At 41.1% G+C, this 22503-nt stretch overlaps 1 pseudogene; it reads left to right on the forward strand.

The window, feature by feature from the left end:
• The first annotated feature begins 20018 nt into the window (after positions 1-20018).
• On the forward strand, positions 20019-20133 carry LOC149432474 (U2 spliceosomal RNA; annotated as a pseudogene).
• The last annotated feature ends 2370 nt before the right edge of the window (positions 20134-22503 follow it).

Raw genomic sequence — 22503 nt, forward strand, 5'->3', positions numbered from 1 at the left:
CCTTCCCTGCTTCCCAGGTTGTCCTCTCTCAGAGGATGGTGAGGCTAATAAATCCTCTCTTCCAGCTACTTTGCCTGCAGGTAGGTCCCTCTCCGGGACCCCCTCCCATACTCCACACTCCATCCTGCTCAGTCCTTCTTCCACCCAAACTCTCCTGCTACTGAGCAGGCTCGGTCACTCTTAGAGGCTGTCCTGGTCCCATGCAAAGCCTCCTGCTTGGGGATGTAGAGCAGCTCCACTTCACACCCGCCCATTGAATTTTAGATAACCAATGTGCTAAAGATGCATATGTACTAATATACATTACTATATCATGGAGCACCTCCACCTTGAGAGAAATCCTCCATGAGAGCAACAAGTCTTTTTGGTGCAGAACCGACATCTTTCTTGAGGTACCTGCAGGACAGTGAAGACAAAAAATGGAGACGCATATAACAGAATCAGCAGAATTAGTTCAGAGTTCCTAGAGCTGATCCTAGGCCAGGGAAAGGGCATAGTCAGGCTTTGGCTGAGGGGGCATATGAATAGGCGCAGTCCTGAGGGGAGTTCTAGCAGAGTCTGGGGTGCAGGAGTTCCCTGATGGCCCTGTCAGCAACTCAAAGTCCTCAGTGGTATCTCCCCAGTCCCACTCCTTCTCAGAATCCTCAGGGGACCAGTCTTCCTGTTCCTCCACTTCTAAGGGCCCTACTTTGCCAAAATTTTAGAGGACCCCCAATCCACACTTAACACTGGCTCACCTGAGGATGGGCTGTCCTTGCTGACTGGCTCCTTCCAGGCAGATTGGTCAGGGCTGGCGGGTGAGGTTGGCATCTATGGGACTTCAGCTGGCTTGTGCTGGGCAGTACTGGTGGGCACTGGCCCGTCAGTAGCATCTCTGGGTGATATGTAGGTCACAGCAGGCCATTCTATAGTGCAAGGGTCTGTTGAGGGTGCAGGGGAGTCGTGGTTCCGGGACTCAACCCCTCTCTGAATCTCCAAGGCAAAACACTCTCAGACCTTCTGTCGCTCCGGCTTCCCTGTGCACAGTCCTGTATGCAGATTCGCTGTGTATGTGCATGGTGCCAGATCATGGGCAGCAGCCTGGTCAGTGGCATCTCAGAATGCCCTGATCAGGTTAGTCAGTCTCCTGCAATCAGGGCACAGCAGACACAGTCTCTCCTCTCCCACCATAAATCCCAGAGCAAAGCTGCTGCTATGCTCCAGGTGTACCCCGGTATCCAACAGGGTAATCTCTGGTGTAAAACGTCTTTGACCAACTGGCAGTGTAGCCTCCATCTTCCTCCTATCATGCTGTCTTACAGCATGTTGCATGTACTGGGCAGACTTGAGGGAGTGGCCACACTGGTGTTAACCCCTGCTGATGCTGGCTGGATTGCAGGCAGTGGTAATGCTGAATCTGAGCAGAAACAAAAGGGCACCTGGCTCCAGCAATTGTTTTACTACTGGGTGTCAGTTGTAATAGCAGAAGCGATGATCTGAAGCACTTGCTACAGGCAACAGCAAGGCATGGGACCCCCCACACTGATCACTGTTGAGGCAGCATTGGATACTTACCCTACAGAGGAGGAGAGAGTCCCAACACCACTGCTAAGGAGGACCCCACCCTGTGGAGGAGTATTAAGCTACAGCAGAAGGCTCATTGGTCCTGAGGGGCCTGGGCAGGAAGGTGAGGGGGCACCCCAGGCACTGAGGATTGTCACATGATTTTGAGCACCTGCATGGAGAGAGTTTTTTTTCGATTTATAAGGACACTTACCTGTTTATGCCGTAATTTTGCATGATATATATTCCCACATAAGGGATACACGCACAGGTTCAGCACCTATTGATCCCTCAATTGAGGATTGGTTTCAATTTATGGGATTTGAGTCTCTTGTGGTACAACGGTTATCCTAGTTATTGATAAGTTATTGTATTATTTAGCGCTGCACTACGTTCATATTTTATATTGCATTGTTTGGTGCTCAGATTACGCCAATTTAGTGTTGGCTGCATAACGTTCATGTTTAATAGCGCAGGAGTACCTTCCATATCTACTATGTCACAGAATACATTTTGGCCAAAATTTATGACGAAATTTGATTTTTACATTTTTTTACTGGACATTTTTTATAGCAAAAAGTTCAAATTTTTTTCAAAATTGTCAGCCTTTTTTTTTATAGCGCAAAAAATAAAAAACACACAGGCGATCAAATACCACTGAAAGAAAGCTCAATTTGTGGGAAAAAAGGACGTAAATTTAATTTGGGTGCAGTGTTGCATGACTGCGAAATTGTCAGTTAAAGTAACGCAGTGACGTAACACAAACCGCTTCTGTAACTGCTTCCTGACCGCCCTATAGCAGAAATACTGCTACAGGGCGGCTTGGGTGCAAATGTATATACGTGATTCGCACTCCCTTGGTTTTCATGTCCCTCCCAGATGGCATCAGATTGGCCGTCAGTACACCAGTCATCACATTTAACCCCTTGATTTCCAGGAACACGCTCATGTACAATAAACCTCCATTGCTAGTATAGTGTCTGAACGGGTCAATATCTTTGATCAGATCAGCACTATACCAGCGTTCACATTAGTATAGCGTCCCCAAAAATGCAGCGTTAGTGGGATCAGCCCTGGCACCTGCTAGCACCTGCGTTTAGCCCCTACGCTTACCCCCCCCTTCTCCCCCAGCAAGTGCAGTGTCAGTAGGTCACTGTCACTTGATATATTACACACAAAACCGCAGTGTTCACAGAATCAGGCCTGATCTCTGTTAGCACTTGTCGGTAAATTTTGATGACTCTCATATGCGGCAGAGTGCCAGTACTAGTGCCACGCTACCTTTTGGTGAACTGGCGAGTACTAGTGGCCTAGTACATCTTGGTCTTTCACATATCTCTTAGATTGTAAACTCCCAGGATAAGGCACTCCTAACCCTCTTGTATTTAACCGTATTGTTCTGTATTGTCTCCCGTTATATTGTAGTGCTGAGCAAACTGTTGGTGCCATAAATCCTGTATAATTATAATAATACCAGCACTGCAGTATGACTTGGTGAAGTGGCGAATCCCATAAGTGCAGTACAAGCTGGTGCAGTGGCGAGCACAAGTATTGTCCCGCAACCACAAAGAATTCACACACAGGCCCGTAGAGCTCCTAGTATCCTACCGGATGTGCTTGCAAATCCCGATTGACAGCCCACAAATTCTGCAGCACCCGTACTTCCCCCATTCACTGCCCAACCCAGAATTCAGGTGGAAATAGCAAATTTAACTACTTTCCTTGATTTTTGGAGCTGTTTTTCACGGAAGATCTGTATGCGTTGATTGTGGATCAAAGCAATTTATATGCACAACAATTTATTGCCGCCAACCCAAATTCAAACCTTGCCAGACCAGTCGCATGGAAACTCATTACGGTTTTTGAATTTACATTTTTTTTGGGCCTAACCCTCAACATGGACATTACTAAAAAAAAATGAATTGCGGTTGTATTGGTCCTCAGACCCGATTCATCATATACCGTGTTCTCTGCTGCCATGGCCAGGCATAGATATGAGAGCATAATGTGTTTTATGCATTTCAACGACAATACACTCTGTCATCCTCGGGGTGACCCTGAATTTGACCGTCTCCACAAAATTCAGCCCCTTGCAAATCACCTTAATCTAAAATTTGCAGATGTCTATACTCCCCGGCAAAACATCTGCGTTGATGAGTCCCTGATTAATTTTTCTGGCCGCCTTGCATTCAAACAATTTCTCCCCAGCAAGTGTGCCAGATATGGGGTCAAGATGTAGAAGACCTGTGAGAGGACAACAGGCTATACTTATAAGTTTCGGATTTACGAGGGAAAAGATAGTCAGGAGGAGCCCCCCAAATGCCCAGACTACATGGGGAGTAGTGGCAAGATAGTTTGGGACTTGGTGTCATCCTTTTTCCATATGGGGTACCACTTATACGTGGACAATTTTTATTCAAGCGTGCCACTATTTAAACATTTGTACAATCTTGGAACTGGCGCGTGTGGTAAAGTGTGACCTAATGTGTGCCCACCATTAGAAGTGGGTGGATGCAGGGCGGTATATTCTAATGGTGGGCATACCACACACTTTTTCTGGCAGAGATTTCTTCTCTTTTTTTCATTCAGCCCACAGGCTGCATACAAAAAAAAAAGAACATAGCATACATAACCAACAAGGACCATCGATGTACTGGTACATCACTGGATTCTGAATGGTTATTCCAGGATGATGCCTACAGCTGCAGGCATCATCCTGGTATCATTTTTTTCAGCCGGTGATTGGCTTTCATGTAAAAGCAATCCTAGTGGCTAATTAGCTGCAGGATTGCTTTTACAAGCAGGAGATGATGCCCCCCCCCTCCCCCGCTGCCTTCCATGGCCTTCTCGGGCAGTCTTGTGCCATCGGGGGAACCTGAGAATGCAGCCGGTGTTTCTGCCAGCTGACCAAAGAGCTGATTGGAGACCAGAGTGATGCCAATCATCTCTATAGTCTAAGAATTCAGAAGCTACAAGCATTTCATCACTTCAGTTTCACAGGATATAAACAGCGCCATTTGTAATTTGGGAAAGCATCTGATCACACTGATTTTGGTTTGATTAGATAATGTAAGGGCAGAGGAGATATCCAGAGTCTGATAGACCCCAAATTTCTCAAAAAAGAATATATGACAATGCCCATTGAAGTTATAGGGGATATTTGCATTCCCTGTGAGAGCATTAAAAGTGATAAAAAAAAAATAAAAGGTACAGTGTAAAAATAATTTTAAAAAATCAAAATAACTAAAAAAAAAAAATCGACCCTCCCATGCGCGCACACCTGTGTGCACAAGCCTTGACCCTGTGCCGGTATGTAAACAACGGTTGCACCATGCATGTGAGGTAATACCGTGAACGTCAGATCAAGGGCAGTAATTCTAACACTAGACCTCCTCTGTAAATCTAAAATGGTAGCTTTTAAAGGCTTTTAAAGCATTGCCTATGGATATTAAAAATGTATGCAGTTTGTCGCCATTGCACGGGGCAGGCGCAGTTTTAAAGCATGTCATGTTTGGTGTCTATTTACTCGGCATACCATTATCTTTTATATTTTACCAAATAAATGGCCAATATATTGTGTTTTTATGCATTAAGAGTAAAAAAGGTGTATTTTTTAAAAAGAATTTGCAATTGAAAAATCGCTGTGTGAGTACTATGTGCCATAAAAAATTGTAGTACACTCCATTTTATTCACTAGGGTGTCTGCTTTAAAACAATATATAATGTTTGGGGGTTTATATTAATTTCCTAGCAAAAAATACAGATTTTTTCATGTGAACAAATGGTGTCAGAAAAAGGCTTGATCTTCAGGTGGTTAGAAGAGTGAATGATGTGTGGCATAAACTTCTTATGCTGGGCATAGAATGCCCTCACCCCCCAAAACAACCCCTTTTTAGAAAATAGACACCCCAAACTATTTGCTGAGAGGCATGTTGAATCAATAGAAGAATTTATTTTTTTACCACAAGTTTTTGGAAAATGACAAAAAAAAGTATTTTTTTTACACAAAATTGTCACCTAAATGATTTACTGCTCACACATGCCATGGGTATATGTGGAATTACTCCCCAAAATACATTTTGCTACTTCTCCCGAGTATGGGGGTACCACATGTGAGAGACATTTTGGCAGTCTAGCTAAGTACAGGACCCCAAAATCCAATAAGCACCTTCAGGCTTTTAAAGGGCTTTATTTCCTTATTACACTTCCAGACTACCTATCACAGTTTAGGAGGCCCTGAAATGCCAGGATAGCACCTAAACCCCCCCAAATGACCCCTTTTTGAAAAGTAGACACCCCAAGGAATTTGATAAGAAGCATGGTAAGTATTTTGCAGATCTCATTTGTTGCCACAAGTTTTTGGAAAATGAAGAAAAAAAACAAAAACATATTTTTTCTATTCTTTTTTTATATTTCAAAAGCTTGTGAGAAAAAATGAGATCTGCAAAATATTCACCATGCCTTTTTTTAAATTCCTTGGGGTGTCTACTTTCCAGAAAGGGGTCATTTGGGGGGGTTTGGTGCTATTCTGGCATGTCAGGGCCTTTGAAACTGTGACAGGTAGTGAGGAAGTGTACAGTTGTGTCCAAAATTATTCAACCCCCACTGAAATTGAGTGTTTTGGCCAGTTTGACATTGCTTTTGATCATTCAGTCATCTTGCTTACATTTACATTAAAGAGGCACTTGTAGGTCAGACAAATATAACATAACAGTTATAATGAAATAACCACAAATGTCTTTTCTGTGCTCACAGCATTATCAGTTTTATTCAACCCCCAAGTGACATTCAATCTTAGTACTTAGTACAGCATCCTTTTACAGTTATAACAGCTTTTAAACGTGAAGCATAGCTTGACACAAGTGTCTTGCAGCGATCTACGGGTATCTTCGCCCATTCTTCATGGGCAAAGGCCTCCAGTTCAGTCACATTCTTAGGCTTGCGCACTGCAACTGCTTTCTTTAAGTCCCACCAGAGGTTCTCAATCGGATTTAAGTCTGGTGACTGCGATGGCCACTCCAAAATGTTCCAGCCTTTCCTCTGCAACCATGCTCTAGTGGACTTGGAGGTATGCTTGGGATCATTGTCCTGTTGAAAGGTCCAACGTCTCCCAAGCCTCAGGTGTGTGACGGACTGCATCACGTTTCCATCCAATATCTCCTGGTACTGAAGAGAATTCATGGTACCTTGCACACGCTGAAGCTTCCCTGTACCTGCAGAAGCAAAACAGCCCCAAAGCATGATTGACCCTCCACCATGCTTCACAGTAGGCAAGGTGTTCTTTTCATCATAGGCCTTGTTCTTCCTCCTCCAAACATAGCGTTGATCCATGGGCCCAAACAGTTCTAATTTTGTTTCATCAGTCCACAGAACACTATCCCACAACTTTTGTGGTTTGTCCACATGGCTTTTGGCATACTGCAGTCGACTCTTCTTATTCTTTGGAGACAGCAAGGGGGTACGCCTGGGAGTTCTGGCACGGAGGCCTTCATTACGCAGTGTGCGTCTTATTGTCTGGGCTGAAACTTCTGTACCCACATCTGACAAATCTTTTCTCAGTTCCTCAGCAGTCACACGGGGACTTCTCTCCACTCTACGCTTCAGGTAGCGCACAGCAGTCGAAGTCAGCATCTTCTTTCTGCCACGACCAGGTAGCGTTTCAACAGTGCCCTTTGCCTTGAATTTGCGAATGATGCTTCCTAAGGTGTCTCTTGGTATGTTTAACATCTTTGCAATCTTCTTATAGCCATTGCCCTTCCTGTGAAGAGAAATCACCTCTTCTCTTGTCTTCCTGGACCATTCTCTTGCCTTCACCATGTTTGTAACCACACCAGTAAATGTCTAGAAGGAGCTGAGTATCACAGTCATTTTAAAGCTGCCTAATTGGTGCTTATTATGCTTGATTGCTGCTCGGTGACATCCACAGGTGTTTTCAATACCTGATGGAAAGCACCTGTATGAACCTCTGTTCTTCAGAGTGGTAGTCTTTAAGGGGTTGAATAATTGTGGCAATGAAGAAACCACATAAGAACCATTTACTACTGTATTACATAAACAATTGATGTCATTTTAGTTGCATTTGGGTAGTTACAACGTCCTTGTAGGATTTGATTCTGAATACAATTCCAAATGTACACTATAGTCCCTAAACCCCTTTACAGCATTGGGGGTTGAATAATTTTGGACACAACTGTAATGAGGAAGTTACGCACCTTCAGTCTTTCAAAGTGGTCATTGGATTTCAGGCTCCTGTATGTGGCTAGGCTCCCAAAAAGTCTCACACACATGGTATCCCCATACTCGGTAGAAGTAGCAGAATGTATTTTGGGGTGTAATTCCACATATACCCATGGCTTGTGCGAGAAATAAATCATTTGTGTAAAAAAAAGAAAAAAATTTTTTTTGTCATTTTCCAGAAACTTGTGGAAAAAAATAAATCTTACATGGACTCAATATGCCTCTCAGCAGATAGCTTAGGGTGTCTACTTTCCGAAAAGGGGTCATTTGAGGGTGTTTGTACTATCCTGGTATTTTAGCACCTCATGAAATGTGATGGGCAGTCAGAAAGTAAAAGCTGTGTAATTTCCATTATCTACAGTCATGGCCGAAATTGTTGGCACCCTTGATATTTTTCCTGAAAATCAAGTATTTCACACAAAAAAGGTATTGCATTAACACATGTTTTGCTATACACATGTTTATTCCCTTTGTATGTATTGGAACAAATATAAAACAGAGGCAGAAAAGCAAATATGACATAATGTCACACAAAACCCCAAAAATGGGCTGGACAAAAGTATTGGCACCCTTAACTTAATATTTGGTTGCACACCCTTTGGAAAACATAACTGAAATCAGTCGCTTCCTATAACCATCAATAAGCTTCTGACACCTCTCACCCGGAATTTTGGACCACTCTTCCTTTGCAAACAGCTCCAGGTCTCTCTTATTGGAAGGACACCTTTTCCCAACAGCAATTTTAAGATCTCTCCACAGGTGTTCAATGGGATTTAGATCTGGGCTCATTGCTGGCCACTTCAGAACTCTCCAGCGCTTCTTTGCCATCCATTTCTGAGTGCTTTTTGACGTATGTTTGGGGTCATTGTCCTGCTGGAAGACCCAGGATCTTGGACGCAAACCCAGCTTTCTGACACTGGGCCCTACAGTGCGACCCAAAATCCTTTGGTAATCCTCAGATTTCATGATGCCTTGCACACAGTCAAGGCACCCAGTGCCAGAGGCAGCAAAACAACCCCAAAACATCATTGAACCTCCACCATATTTTACCGTAGGTACTGTGTTTTGTTCTTTGTAGGCCTCATTCCGTTTTCGGTAAACAGTAGAATGATGTGCTTTACCGAAAAGCTCTATCTTGGTCTCATCTGTCCACAAGACGTTTTCCCAGAAGGCTTTTGGCTTACTCAAGTACATTTTGGCAAACTGTAGTCTTGCTTTTTTATGTCTCTGTGTCAGCAGTGGGGTCCTCCTGGGTCTCCTGCCATAGCGTTTCATTTCATTTAAATGTCGACGGATAGTTCGCGCTGACACTGATGCTCCCTGAGCCTGCAGGACAGCTTGAATGTCTTTGGAACATGTTTGGGGCTGCTTATCCACCATCCGGACTATTCTGCGTTGCAATCTTTCATCAATTTTCCTCATCCGTCCACGACCAGGGAGATTAGCTACAGTGCCATGGGTTGCAAACTTCTTGATAATGTTGCGCACTGTGGACAAAGGCAAATCTAGTTCTCTGGAGATGGACTTGTAACCTTGAGATTGTTGATATTTTGCCACAATTTTGGTTCTCAGGTCCTCAGACAGTTCTCGTCTCCTCTTTCTGTTGTCCATGCTTAGTGTGGCACAGACAGACACACAATGCAAAGGTTAAGTGAACGTCTCTCCTTTTTATCTGCTTTCAGGTGTGATTTCTATATTGCCCACACCTGTTACTTGCCCCAGGTGAGTTTACAGGAGCATCACATGCTTGTAACATTCTTATTTATCCGCAGTTGTGAAAGGGTGCCAATACTTTTGTCCAGCCCATTTTTGGAGGTTTGTGTGACATTATGTCGAATTTGCTTTCTTTCCTCCCTTTTTTTGTTTTGTCCCAATACACACAAAGGGAATAAACATGTGTATAGCAAAACATGTGTTAATGCAATACGTTTCGTGAGAAATACATGATTTCCTGGAGAAATATCAAGGGTGCCAACAATTTCGGCCATGACTGTATACCATAGTTTGCAGACGCTATAACTTTCACACAAAGCAATAAATATACACTTACTGGGATTTTTTAACCAAAAACATGTAGCATAATACATTTTGGCCTAAATTTATGATGAAATTTTAGTTTTTTTGGATATTTTTTATGACCGAAATGAGAAAATAATGTTTTTTTCAAAAAAATATTTTCTTCAAAACTTTTTCTGTTTATAGCACCAAAAATAAAAAGCACACAGGTGATCAAATACCACCAAAAGAAACTTCTATTTGTGTGAAAAAAGGACATCAATTTCATTTATGTACCGTATTGCATGACCGCGCAATTGTCCGTTAAACTAGCGCAGCGCTGTATAGCAAAAAAATGGCGTAAATTGCAGTATCTCTACCATAGTTTGTAGATGCTATAACTTTCACACAAAACAATCAATATACACTAATTGGGATTTTTTTTACCAAAAACATGTAGCAGAATACATTTTGGCCTAAATTTATAACAAACTTTGAGTTTACTATATATTTTTTATAGCTGAAATGGTCTTTTTTTGTTTATAGCATGAAAAATAAAAAGAGCACAGGTGATCAAATACCACCGAAAGAAAGCTCTATTTGTGTGAAAAAAGGACGTAAATTTCGTTTGGGTGCAGCATTGCATGACCGCGCAATTATCAGTTGAATTAGTGCAGCGCCGAGTAGCAAAAAGAGGCCTGGTCAGGAAGGGGGGTAAATCCTCAGGAGGGCAAATGGTTAGCAAAAAATAAAAACCGCAGTGTTGATTACTGTAAATACCACCAAAAGAAAGCTCTAGTTGTGTGAAGAAAATGATAAAATTTTAGTTTGGGTACAGTGTTGTATGACCACACAATTGTCATTCAAAGTTTGAGAGCGCTGAAACCTGAAAAATGGCCTGGGCTGGAAGGGGGCAAAAGTGTCCTGCATGGAAGTGGTTATGGTTTGTCAAGAATCAATAAATACTTAAAGTGGTTCTAAAGGCTGAATGTTTTTTTACCTTCATGCATTCTATGCATGAAGGTAAAAAAACCTTCAATGTGCATCTCCCTCCTCAGCCTCCCACCCATACCGAAGTCTGATCTCGATCTAGAGATGTGCATGAGAGCAGAATCTTCTCTACTGGGTCTCTCCCTCCCTATTGCCTGAGGCACAGCTCTGAGAGCCATTGGTTCATATTGCTGCCAATCACAGCCAGTGAGGAAGGAGCGGGGGGCTGTCTTATAGACACACAGGGAGAAAGTATGCAAAAGTACCCCCAGAGCAAGCAGTTTACCTGGGGGTGCTCAACAGGGGGGATGAGCCACAAGCTCTGACGATGGACCCAAGAGGAGGAGGATCAGAGCTGCTCTGTGCAAACTATTGCACAGAACAGATAATAATGACATAGTTGTTATTTTATATTTTTCTTTTTTTAATCTCACTTGAAATGTTCATAGCCTGTGTACAAACCAGCTTTAACAAGAATGCTAACTCTAGCACTCCTTGTAACCTTTGCACTTTCCAAATAGAAGACAATATGAAGTCATTCCAACACTGTAATATAAAAAAGCATTGTTAATATGTACTGTCTAAATAACTGTATATATTAACAGTTAACTACACCTTCAAATAGTTTAATTTTTGAGGTCCCTCCCATTCCATGCTATCTATACCCCCTTTTACTTACCGTACCCTAGATCAGCAGGAGATCCAGTCCAGCAACTACAATCTATAGCCATTTAGTGTAGAAGAGATCGGAATCTAGATGCATATTTATGAAAATAATTAAAATATCCCCTTGAAAAATCTTTGAAAGGATACTATTCCAACGTGATAAGAATTCATAATGGTACTAGACAAGGCTGTCCTTTTTCTTCTATTCTCCTTTTGTTGTCCATTGTCATTAGAGGAAATTATAACATCAGGGGATTCTATTATAGACAATTTGAACATTAATGTTCTTTGTTTGTGGAAAATGATTAATTAGCTATCCCTTGTGAATATATTTAGGCTCCTGTACTGTTTTTGAACTTACAAGGTTAACAGAAATTAATCTGAAGCACTAATAGTTTTATTCAATAAAGATTGTATTTCCTTAAAGTGTAACCTGAAAGCGAAACTAAACCCAATCTGTTTAGAGTGGAATCAAACCCTCCTATCCTTTTCAGCCAAGGAAACTGCTATATTATCCTCTGTTTGCTCTGCAACTGCCACAGTGCTGCACGTGTGACCAGGGATGACACCAGCCATCTGATGATTTGACAGTTTGGTTGAAAGCACAAGCAAATGTGACAATTAGCATTCCCAGCATGTAACTTTTTAAACCATTAAATTGATGGGTTTAGTTCGACTTTAACGGATTCCCAAAAGTTACCTTCAAGGCATGCTGTGAATGATAAGTCTTACAATTGCTTATGCTCCTAACTGAACTGTCAAGCCATCAAATTGTAGGCATCAAAACTGATCACCTGACTAAGATGGCAGCTTCCTTGGCTATAAAGGAATGGAGAATTTTTTTCTACTTTACGTTTTCGATGGGTTGAGCAATAGTTAGAACATCTCTTTGGCTTTAAGTGTTATCTATAGCCCCATATGTAAGGTTGACTTGTACTTACTATCACAAAAACACATCAAGAAGTGCAAATCTCCCCAGAATGAGGAGACATCTCCCTTTTGACAGTTATCAATAGAGCAGAAGTCCCTACCAGACCTTCCATTTCCATCACATTCCTTTCCCCCTGACAATCGATAGTTGATATCAACAGTGTAGACAAAGATAGCAGAAAAACATGGAAGAGATTACAACCCTTTCTTGCTCTATTTAAAGCAAACATAATTTGACTGGAGTTCTACTAAAAGTGCTGATTCATAGCAACCAATCAGAATTACATCTGTTCAATTCAGAAAAGTACATCATGGATTATGATTAGTTGCATTAGATTGCTATAATTTAAACCTGTCACAATCCTGAACAATTTAAACTGAGCATGTTGTGAAAAATACATAATCATACAGTACCTTCAGTGAAAAGCATATCTTAAAACAATCAGTATGTCCTGAGAATGGTACATGAACTCATATGCAAATATCAACTTTTCCTGTAAAACTGAGCTTGACTCTGCCTTCCATGCATTCCTGTTGGACAGTATGCGTCTACAAACTATGGTGTGTGTGTGTGTATATATATATATATCTGAAGATTGATCGGTCCTGATATACTGATAGCCTAACTCATTTGTTGAGGCCCTAAAATGCCAGGACATCTAATGCAATACAATAAAGCTGACCATAGATAAATTGAATTTTGGCTGGTTCAGCAGGGACTGGCTGAGATTCAATCCATCTATGGGCAGGCTGACTATACCCAAGTTGATCCATTGATTGATTTGGGTACAATCAGCCTGTTGGATTTTTAGCATGCAACTCCTGCCTACCTCTGGGAGAACACAATAGCTCCATGGGAGGCATTCCCCAATCAGCAATGAGGGAATCAACCCGAGGTTGCAGGAAAGAAAATCACATAATCTATGGTCTGCCTAACAATGTTAAGGAACATGTAATGTAAAAATGTAAACAAGATGTATTTTAACTACTTGCCCTCCAGAGGATTTACCCCCCATCCTGACCAGGCCATTTTTTGCAATACGGCGCTGCATTACTTTAACTGACAATCGCACGGTCATGCAACGCTGCACCCAAATTAAATTTACATCCTTTTTTTCCCACAAATAGAGCTTTCTTTCAGTGGTATTGGATCACCTGTGCAGTTTTTATTTTTTGTGCTATAAACAAAAAAAAATACCTCCAATTTTGACAAAAATATGTAGACTTTTTGCTATTAAACATGTCCAGTAAAAAAATTTAAAAAATCAAATTTGTCATAAATTTAGGACAAAATGTATTCTGCTACATGTCTTTGCTAAAAAAAAATCCCATTACGTGTAAATTAATTGGTTTACATGAAAGTTATATTGTTTACAAATGATGGTATATATACTGGAATTTTTTTTTTTTACTAGTAATGGGGGTGATCAGCAACTGCGGCGGGCATGCTGATACTGGGAGGAACTGACATCCCCAGAGACACCAATACAGTGATCAGTTCTAATAAAAAGCAATGACACTGTACTAATGGCACTGGACAGGAAGGGGTTAACATGTGGGGTGATCAAAGGGTTAACTGTGTGCTGTGTGCAGTTTCAGAGTGTGCTGTGTGAGAGCTTGCCACTGTAAGCACACTGCTTTGTATGGCTCTGCTATGCAGAGCCAAACAAAGCAGTATGCAGGAGCTGAGAGGGGAGAGATCTGTGTTTATACACAGGTCTCTTCCCCGTCGGAGATACTCGGGGATCACAGGGTTCTGGCGAGAAATTACCGGCTGGGACCCGGTGATTGATGGCCAAGGCCGTGAATGGCAGCACGGGTAGGGCACGTGCGCACCCCCTACCTGTAACCGAAAAATCACATATATACATATATACGTGATTTTGCACACTCGTGCCGCCCTGTAGCAAAATTTCTGCTATAGGGTGATGCGGAAGCAGTTAAAGTAGAACCATAGGCCAAACTTTTTTTTTTTCATTTTGGATAGAATAAGGTAGGGTTATAACCCCTGCCAGGTTTTTTTGTCATCTATGTCCCATTGGGGAGATATACCTTCACTTCCTGTCCCATAGCCAAAACAAGAAGTGAGAGAAAATACCTGCAAATTAAGGGAATTTTTGGGGGACCCCTAGGTCACCAGAACTAGTATCCCCATTGGAAAATTTCCCCTCTATTACTTTTCTGAGGACAACCCAAAATTTGGGGTTTCCTTTTACTTTCACTTTCAATAATAATGGTAAACAGGACAAATAGGGTGAATCTCCCTAACAGGAGCACAGACAGCAATAAAACCATGAGAGGTGTTCTAATCCATCTCCACTCTGTCCAAAACTAAAAAATTTTTTTTCCTTTAGTTATACTTTAACTACACATCAGTTGAAGGATCTAACTATTGAAACATTTTAGTTCATTTTACTAGAACTGTGTCTGCTTTTAATTTTTCGTTATTTTGGTTAAAGGATGACAATATTTGAACCACACAACTGGTGCCAAAAATAGAAAGAATACATGCTGAATTTGGAGTTGGTCTTAAATTCAGTTGTAAAATATGCCCTCAAGACTTCATAAGTAGTAAGACAAATAGAATAAAAATAGGTAACATTTTGTACTTTGCCATTTTTCCTTTTTACCAAACTGTACTAGACACTGGCTCACAAGAATCTTACCATCAGCATAGTACTGACATCTGTTTCTCCAACCTACATTCTTAACGAAAATCTTGCTAATGAGACTTTTGACATGACAAAATAACTAATACCGCTACATAGTAACTGCTTTCATAGGAATGTGACAGTGTTAGACTATTTATACGTACATCCATTTAATCATTATTGCTAACAAATTGCATTTCTGCATGGATAAATCATTAAAGTAAATTTAAACCCTAATTGACATTTATTTTGCGAAAGCATTAGGTGCTTTGATACAGCCACTTGTAGTCTCTACCAGAAGCCCATGTGACAGGATGAAAACACAGGAGCCAGGTGAAATCTATTAGGCAGGTACAAAATGTTCTCCAGAACAACACGCTCAAAGAGGTGTGAGAACTTTCAAACTTGCAAGTAAAATCAAATAAAGGAAAACTTCAAACAAGCTCAATAGCTCTAGCAAGGCAGGTCCCATTCAGCAAGGGTACCCAGAAGTAGCATAAACCAAAGAAATACAAAAAAGGCACTTTAAAACAAAACTGAATGAAAGAGTCCAGGATAATTTTAACTGTTGATAAAAAAACTTCATAAAAATAGCAATGCTCTTTGGGGACAACACTCACCATTCATCAGGGCTATATGAACAAACACAAAACCTTGTAAAAACAAAAAGAAATACATACCGCAAATTCCAGAACATCATTTAATAACAACATTATCACATGATCATCAGCTGTCTCAATTGAATTAGAAATGGTAAAGGATAGAAATTACCTGTACATGCATAGTAAAACATCAAATAAAGAAAGTACATATATATAAAATGTAAAACTATACTAAACTGCATAAAAGAGAAAATGTTCAAAAAAAGCATTGAAAAATCAAGCTTATGAAACAGGACTAAGTGACTACTAGAAAAAGTGCTAAACTCACAAGAGACCATACTGCTAAAATAAGTACAAGACAAAACAAAACAAAAAAAAGACTAAGTTGCTGAAATAAGACCATATACCTACTGATATGAGCATTAAACAACACTAACATGTTGGCTTTTATATGGATTTTAAAACATTAAAACATTTAATTATCCAACAATTAAAATGATCTTGTACTCTTCCATCCAGTTTTGGTCTGGCACCCCATTTTATGTTTCTATGGTTTAAGGCACAGAATGTTGACATCTATTAACAGAAAGTGCCTGAACAAGGACCTTCATGGCAGAATCAACAGGTATTATTTTAATGAAAGCTGCAGATTTAAAAAATTAAAAATCACTTTTTTATTGCATAAACATGTTAAAGCTTAAATAACTTTTAATGATTAGGTTTCCATATAATTTAAGAAGCCCCACAGTTTTGGTTCTCATAACCTCTGACAGTGGTTGCTTGGCCATTGTGACTAAATGGCTAAAACAGACACATTTAAATTTGAAATTATCTTAATAAAGCCTAATAGAAGTATCACATAGCAATGAAGATTGTATTCTGTTTATAAAAACTAACCAATCTCTTTTTTATCGGGGATGATTTTTTTAAATTAACCAGAGATACAAATAATTCACATATTACACCATTCAACATTTTTAATTCTAACAGCTAAGGGATTACCAGCAGATTAGGAAGTACATTTAAAACTTTGTGCCAAAGTTCTTTTAACTATATGACTGTGACCTGCTTTTGAAACATATGAGCAGAACATACCAGATACATAGTATATAATGCAAGCAAAAATAGACAAGCTTGCAGTTTAATTGGGCAGTGGTAAGGCATAAAAAAATAACCTTATAATGACAGAGTGCATATAATAAAAATAAAGTAAGAGCACAGTGATGTTATGCCCTCCACTTTGTCCAATCAGAGAATACTTAGCATTCATTTAGAAAATGCAAAGCCTTTTCTTAATGGTGCTCATGTCCAGTGACCAATCTCCTATGTTCACAATGAAGCAGGGCAGCTGCTCAGCTCGGGACCCGGAAGCTAGTGGAGATAACTGTAGTTGAGATGCCTACCACAGTGATTTGCAGCTTCCATGGAGATCCCACGGGTATGGTATATGCATAGTCAAATTGGTCTAATCTGGACTAATGTACCTGTGTAAAAAATACTGTCTTTCCTGAGCCTGCTTTGGAAGTCCAACCATTGCTGTCACCACCTTAGACTTTTGGCCAGAAGAACCCTCTGGCTGTTACCATAAAGTAGACTCATACACAGGTTAGAGCAAAATGACACTTTGATTATATTGAGATCAAATTGTAAGCAAAGTAAAATGACAGAAAAATATGTGCATGAAATGACAGCTAACACGCTTAATGAACTCAAATATGGGTTGCAACACTGCACACTCCAATCAATTTTAGATGTCCTGCAATTCAGAGTTCAAATGATAACCCCAGCCCTGAGATGTTTTTCCCCAAGTGAGAAGAATGGGAGACAATTAAATTAACAGACCAACTTATTAAAATACCAACAATTAAAATAACAGACCTTATTGCACCCAGTAAGGGAGAGATAACACATGCAATCCTTGATGCTGCTCCTATATATTGTAAATAGGTTAGTGGTAATGAACAAAGACAATTTCACTAGACATTGGTATTAAGCAATATACAATAGCCATTGGTATTTGTATAGTGTCACCAGGCGTGAGCCTGTATTGCCAGAGAATCGCTTCCGCTGGAGGGATGGGGTTTTTTGTATTGGTATAGCAGACTGATGTTGCTGCAAAGAGCCTCACTTCACTGGTCTGGATACTGGAAAGTTTCTTCTGCACATGTGTTGTCCCTGAGCTAATGCTACTTGCCAGGAACCTCTTTCTGCTCTATTCACTCTCACTAACAAGTGGGATCTCTGTTTCTAACCGACCAACCTGTCAGGTTTTCCCCAACTGATCAATACCGCAATCTAAAGCCAGAAGCACTGATCGGTGTATTCTAATGGCAGGTATGTCTCCCCGCGGTCACTCTCTCAGAATACAGTACAATAATTCAGCAGGAAGTATCCCCCATCCACAGGATTGTTTGGATAGGGGAATTAGGCCTTTTTTTCTAACCCACTGGTTGAATGAAAAAATGACTAATGCATGGGCGGCCTAACTGCTAAAGCCAATGGCCACTACTCCATACTGATACTACTAGGACTTTCTGCTGCCTTTGATACTGTTGACCACCCACTCCTCCTCAAAAAACTCCACTCACTTGGCCTCCAAGATTCTGTTCTTTCTTGGTTCTCCTATCTATTTACAGCATTCCTTTACCTGTCTCCTCCTCTCCAATTCCTCGTTCTGTAGGGGTTCCCAGTTCGAACCCCTTCACTTTTTTATCTACACCTCCTCTCTTGGTCACTTAATAAACTCCCACAGCTTCCAATACCATCTCTATGCTGATGACACCAAATCTACTTATCTACTCCTCACCTCACTCCTTCAGTCCCCTCTTGCATTACTAACTTATTAGATGACATGTCAGTATACAGATTATACCAGAATCAAAATCTAAAACTGACCTCATAATATTCCTTCCCATCTGTGTCCCTTCTCCTGAATTCTCTGCCAGGCTCATTCACCTTACCAACCACTCAATGTCTGCTACCCCCTCTCTGCCAATCTCCCCACTGACTTCTAATTTCCCAACAAATAAAGCTTAAAATATTAACAACATTATACAAAGCTATTTGAAACTTTACCCCAAATTACACTACTCTTGTCCCAATATATCACCCAAACCATCGTCTCCTCTCCTCCCAAGGCCTCCTGCTTTCTAGCTCTACTGTCAGCTACTCCCATGCTCATCTCCAGAACTTATCCAGATCCTCTCCAATGCACTGGAACTCTCTACCCCCAATCTGTCCAGCTATCTCCTACTCTGTCCACTTTGAGGCAATCCATGAAAACTTGTCTTTGCAGGGAAGCCTTCACCTAACAACTAAATATTTTAATTCTCCCATAAGAATACCATAGGCCTCTTCACTATTGTACCATTTTTGGGACATTTTGGACACTAAATTTACAAATAACTAGTGGTGACTATGAGAAAAAGAGCTCCTGGCAAGCAATCAGGTACTTATTGCATGCTAGAAATAAAACTGCTAGTGCTAGCAGAGATCAGGCCTGATCTTGCTAACGCTGCAGTTTTGTATACAATGTATCAGAGGTGGCAGTGATCTGATCAATTATACTGGCACTGCACTTGTTGGTGGGGCTAAAGACAAGTGCTGGAAGTTATTGAAATGTATCAAATATTTTACTTTTCATTTCTATTACTGAACTTGTTTTACAAGATGAGGGTTTACAATCACTTTAAATTGTAGCTCAATGTAATCCTCCCTACCTCACCACAATACCTGCCACCATTCCAACTCCCCTCAGTGCTTGCATTGTCCCTAAAACACCCACATTCTGAACATGGCTACTGCCACTACCCTAAATATAATATAAACAGGGTTTACTCACTGCCATTACCCTAAACACTATAACCACTGTGTTCATTCACCCCCCTTCCCCATCAGTTCACCTATCTGCGCACAGCATTTCACAAACCTCTTGGAGCTCCCCTTCTTGCATGCATCCCTCCAGACATCCCACCATTTTTCAAAGTCCTGGTAGCCTCACATCCCTGTATGCATCCTTCCTGCCAGATCACACAATTCTCTCTTGCTGTTGACTGTACTTATTTCCTGCTGCCACACCATTCTCTTTCCCTGACTCCCTGCTATCTCAAGAACATTTCTGCTATTCTCCTGTGCAAGACACACAGCAGCACAGCCCTGGTAATTGACAGCAGCCTCCATAACTGTCTGTGCCCTTGTTCTCCCTTAACCCACTTCACCCCTCAGCATCCACTCAACATCTTGCTTCCTGGCTATCACATCCTACCCGCGGAAACAACTCCTCAACATTATTTTTTATCTCTTCAACCTTGTCCATTATGGCACAGACACACTTTTACTAGTGTAATGACATTCTAATAAAAGAAAAAATTTGAAAAATGCAATTTAACTGCCCTAGAAGCCAAATATCGCTTCTCGGCCTTTTGGCTAAGATCAAGTGTAGTATCTGTTCTTATCAGTGTCCAGTGGGGGTGCTACCGACCATTCTAGTTTACGGGGATGGTTGTTGTACAGTACCCTCACTGGAATGATGGGGGTCTGGATGGCTATTACGGGGAGGACAGAAACCGGGGAGCGCCATGATTCGTTCTGGGGCCTCGGGAGTAATTCTCCTTTGGAACGTCTGAAGGACCCAGTTGCCTCCTGATTTGGACGGTCTACCTTGGTCTGGCCTGGGGCTGGGAAGGCAGAGAGTCTGCAAACTAGGTGCCCCCTGAGTAGTCGCCTCAGGGGTGCTCTGAGTAACACTTGGGTGTGGGACCCCATGCTGTGAATGAGCACATGGTCACCGAGTTTAACACTTTTTGCACTGCGCCTCTAGGACCGGGCCTTTTGGTCAAGTTCTGGGCAATTTTTTTGCTACAGGCCTCAGGGTCTGGTCAGTGCACAATTTGGGCACGACACTTTTTATTATTTTTATAGATTTATTTAATTATTTATTTATTTATTTTCCCTCACCCCACGTTTGTCACCTTTTACTTTTGTGTGTGTTTTTCTCACAGGATGGAGGGTGTGGGTCCTCGGGCCTACCCTGACGTCTAGGGGGAGGATGTGTGGCCATACGGTTCCTTCCTCCCCTGTCCCTAGGGGGTTTTCTCTTCGGGAGAACCCCCTGACCTAGTACTGGATGTCCGGCTTCGGCTGGACATAAGGAACGGTGGTCCACCAGGCCTTTTGGCCAGGAGGACCAAATGGGAACCTTGTCCCTGTCAGGAGCTTCGTGCCCCGGGGGATCAGGGTAACGGTTCAACCCCTTCGGGGGTAGGACAAAAGCACACCCTTAAGTGCACTTTTTGTGTGGTGTTTTGCACTTGCACTTTTTTGTGAACACTTACGGGTTTTTTCGTTATAGCTGCACGTTTGCGGACTTAAAAAAAAAAAAAAAAAAAAAAGAAGTATAACCAAATGTTCAGCTATGTTTCTAGGCTCCTAGATAAAGAAAAACCCAATATGGCCAGCATCAACAGCAAAAAAAACAATGTTTTTGTATAAAGGTATTTTGCAAATAAACACTTCTATTTTCAGACAAGGCAACAGCTGTCAATTAATTGATATAAAAAATAAATAAATGAGAGTTTGCTGACTTAAAATTAGATTTTTTTTCTTTTAGGGTGTAAGATTTTGTCAGTAAACTGAGCATTTGAAAGGCGTGGGACACGGGCAAGCATGGTTGGACATACATTAGAATTTTATATTAGTTAAAAAGTAGACCCTGTCATTTATGTAAAGGAGATGGGTAACGAGTCAGTATGGAAATCAGTGTGAAAACATCGACTCAGCTAAAATGTGCTGTCTAAACACACATTTTCTTCAATGTTAAGTAGATACTGTTGTCAGATTTTATGTCAAATACAGTTCTTTATTGTATAATAATTAATCAGGTTTTGTATATTTTTATTTGAAACACCTGGCCCAAGATCAATCCTCTCTGATTGACATTTATTACAAAAACATTTTTGTTGGCATTTGTTTTTGTTATTTTCCTTTAAAAGCATTTTGCCACCAAGAAAACAAGTGCTAGTGCAATTCAATATTCAGAAATAGTGGATAAAGTGTGTCTGTGACGGTTCCCCTTTGATGAGTGTGCTTATTTTCATTGTAATGTTGTTTATGAATGAGTAACTAGGCCAGATACCTTGTCATTGTCAACATTTAAAAAAAACTTCCAGGGACACCTTTTTTTTGCTTTACGTCCAGCAAGCCTTTGTTAACGGAGAATGTACTTTAATTGGGGGTGGGGGGAGCATTCATTTAATAAGGACTTGGCTCTACAAGAGACATTTGTTAATGTAATAGCATACTTTAATTAAAGATATATCAGAGAGCTGTAGTTGTCATGGTTACAAAAAACAAAAGTAAACACTGATAGTAACAGTAATCACATACATTGGTCCCAAGGTTTTAAAAGAGGACTGAGGACATTACCTACATGAACAATCATTCTGCACAGTGAAGAACTGATGGAAAAATGCTACATACATAAAAAGTTAAGCATTGAAGCGGTCCCATGCAGTTTGTACAGGAGAGTAGAGTGGGGGGTATGACAGTGGGCAGTATGTGCAGGAGTGGAGTGTGGGGGATATGACAGTGGGCACTATGTGTAAGAGAAGAGTGTGGAAGGTATGACAGTGGGCAGTATGTGCAGGAAAAGAGTGTAGCGGGTATGACAGTAGGCAGTATGTGTAAATAAAGAGTGTGGGGGGTATGCCAGTGGGCAGACTGTGCAGGAGAGGAGTATGGAGTGTATGACAGTGGGAAGTCTGTGCAGGAGAGGAGTGTGGAGGGTATGAGAGTAGGCATTATGTGTAAAATAAGTGTGTGGAAGGTATGACAGTGGGCAGTATGTGCAGTAGAGGAGTGTGGAGGGTATGACAGTGGGCAGTATCTGCAGT

Source organism: Staurois parvus, unplaced genomic scaffold, assembly GCF_062004578.1.
Source record: "Staurois parvus isolate SC_StPar_1 unplaced genomic scaffold, SC_StPar_1.0 ptg002140l, whole genome shotgun sequence".
Lineage (NCBI taxonomy): Eukaryota > Metazoa > Chordata > Amphibia > Anura > Ranidae > Staurois > Staurois parvus.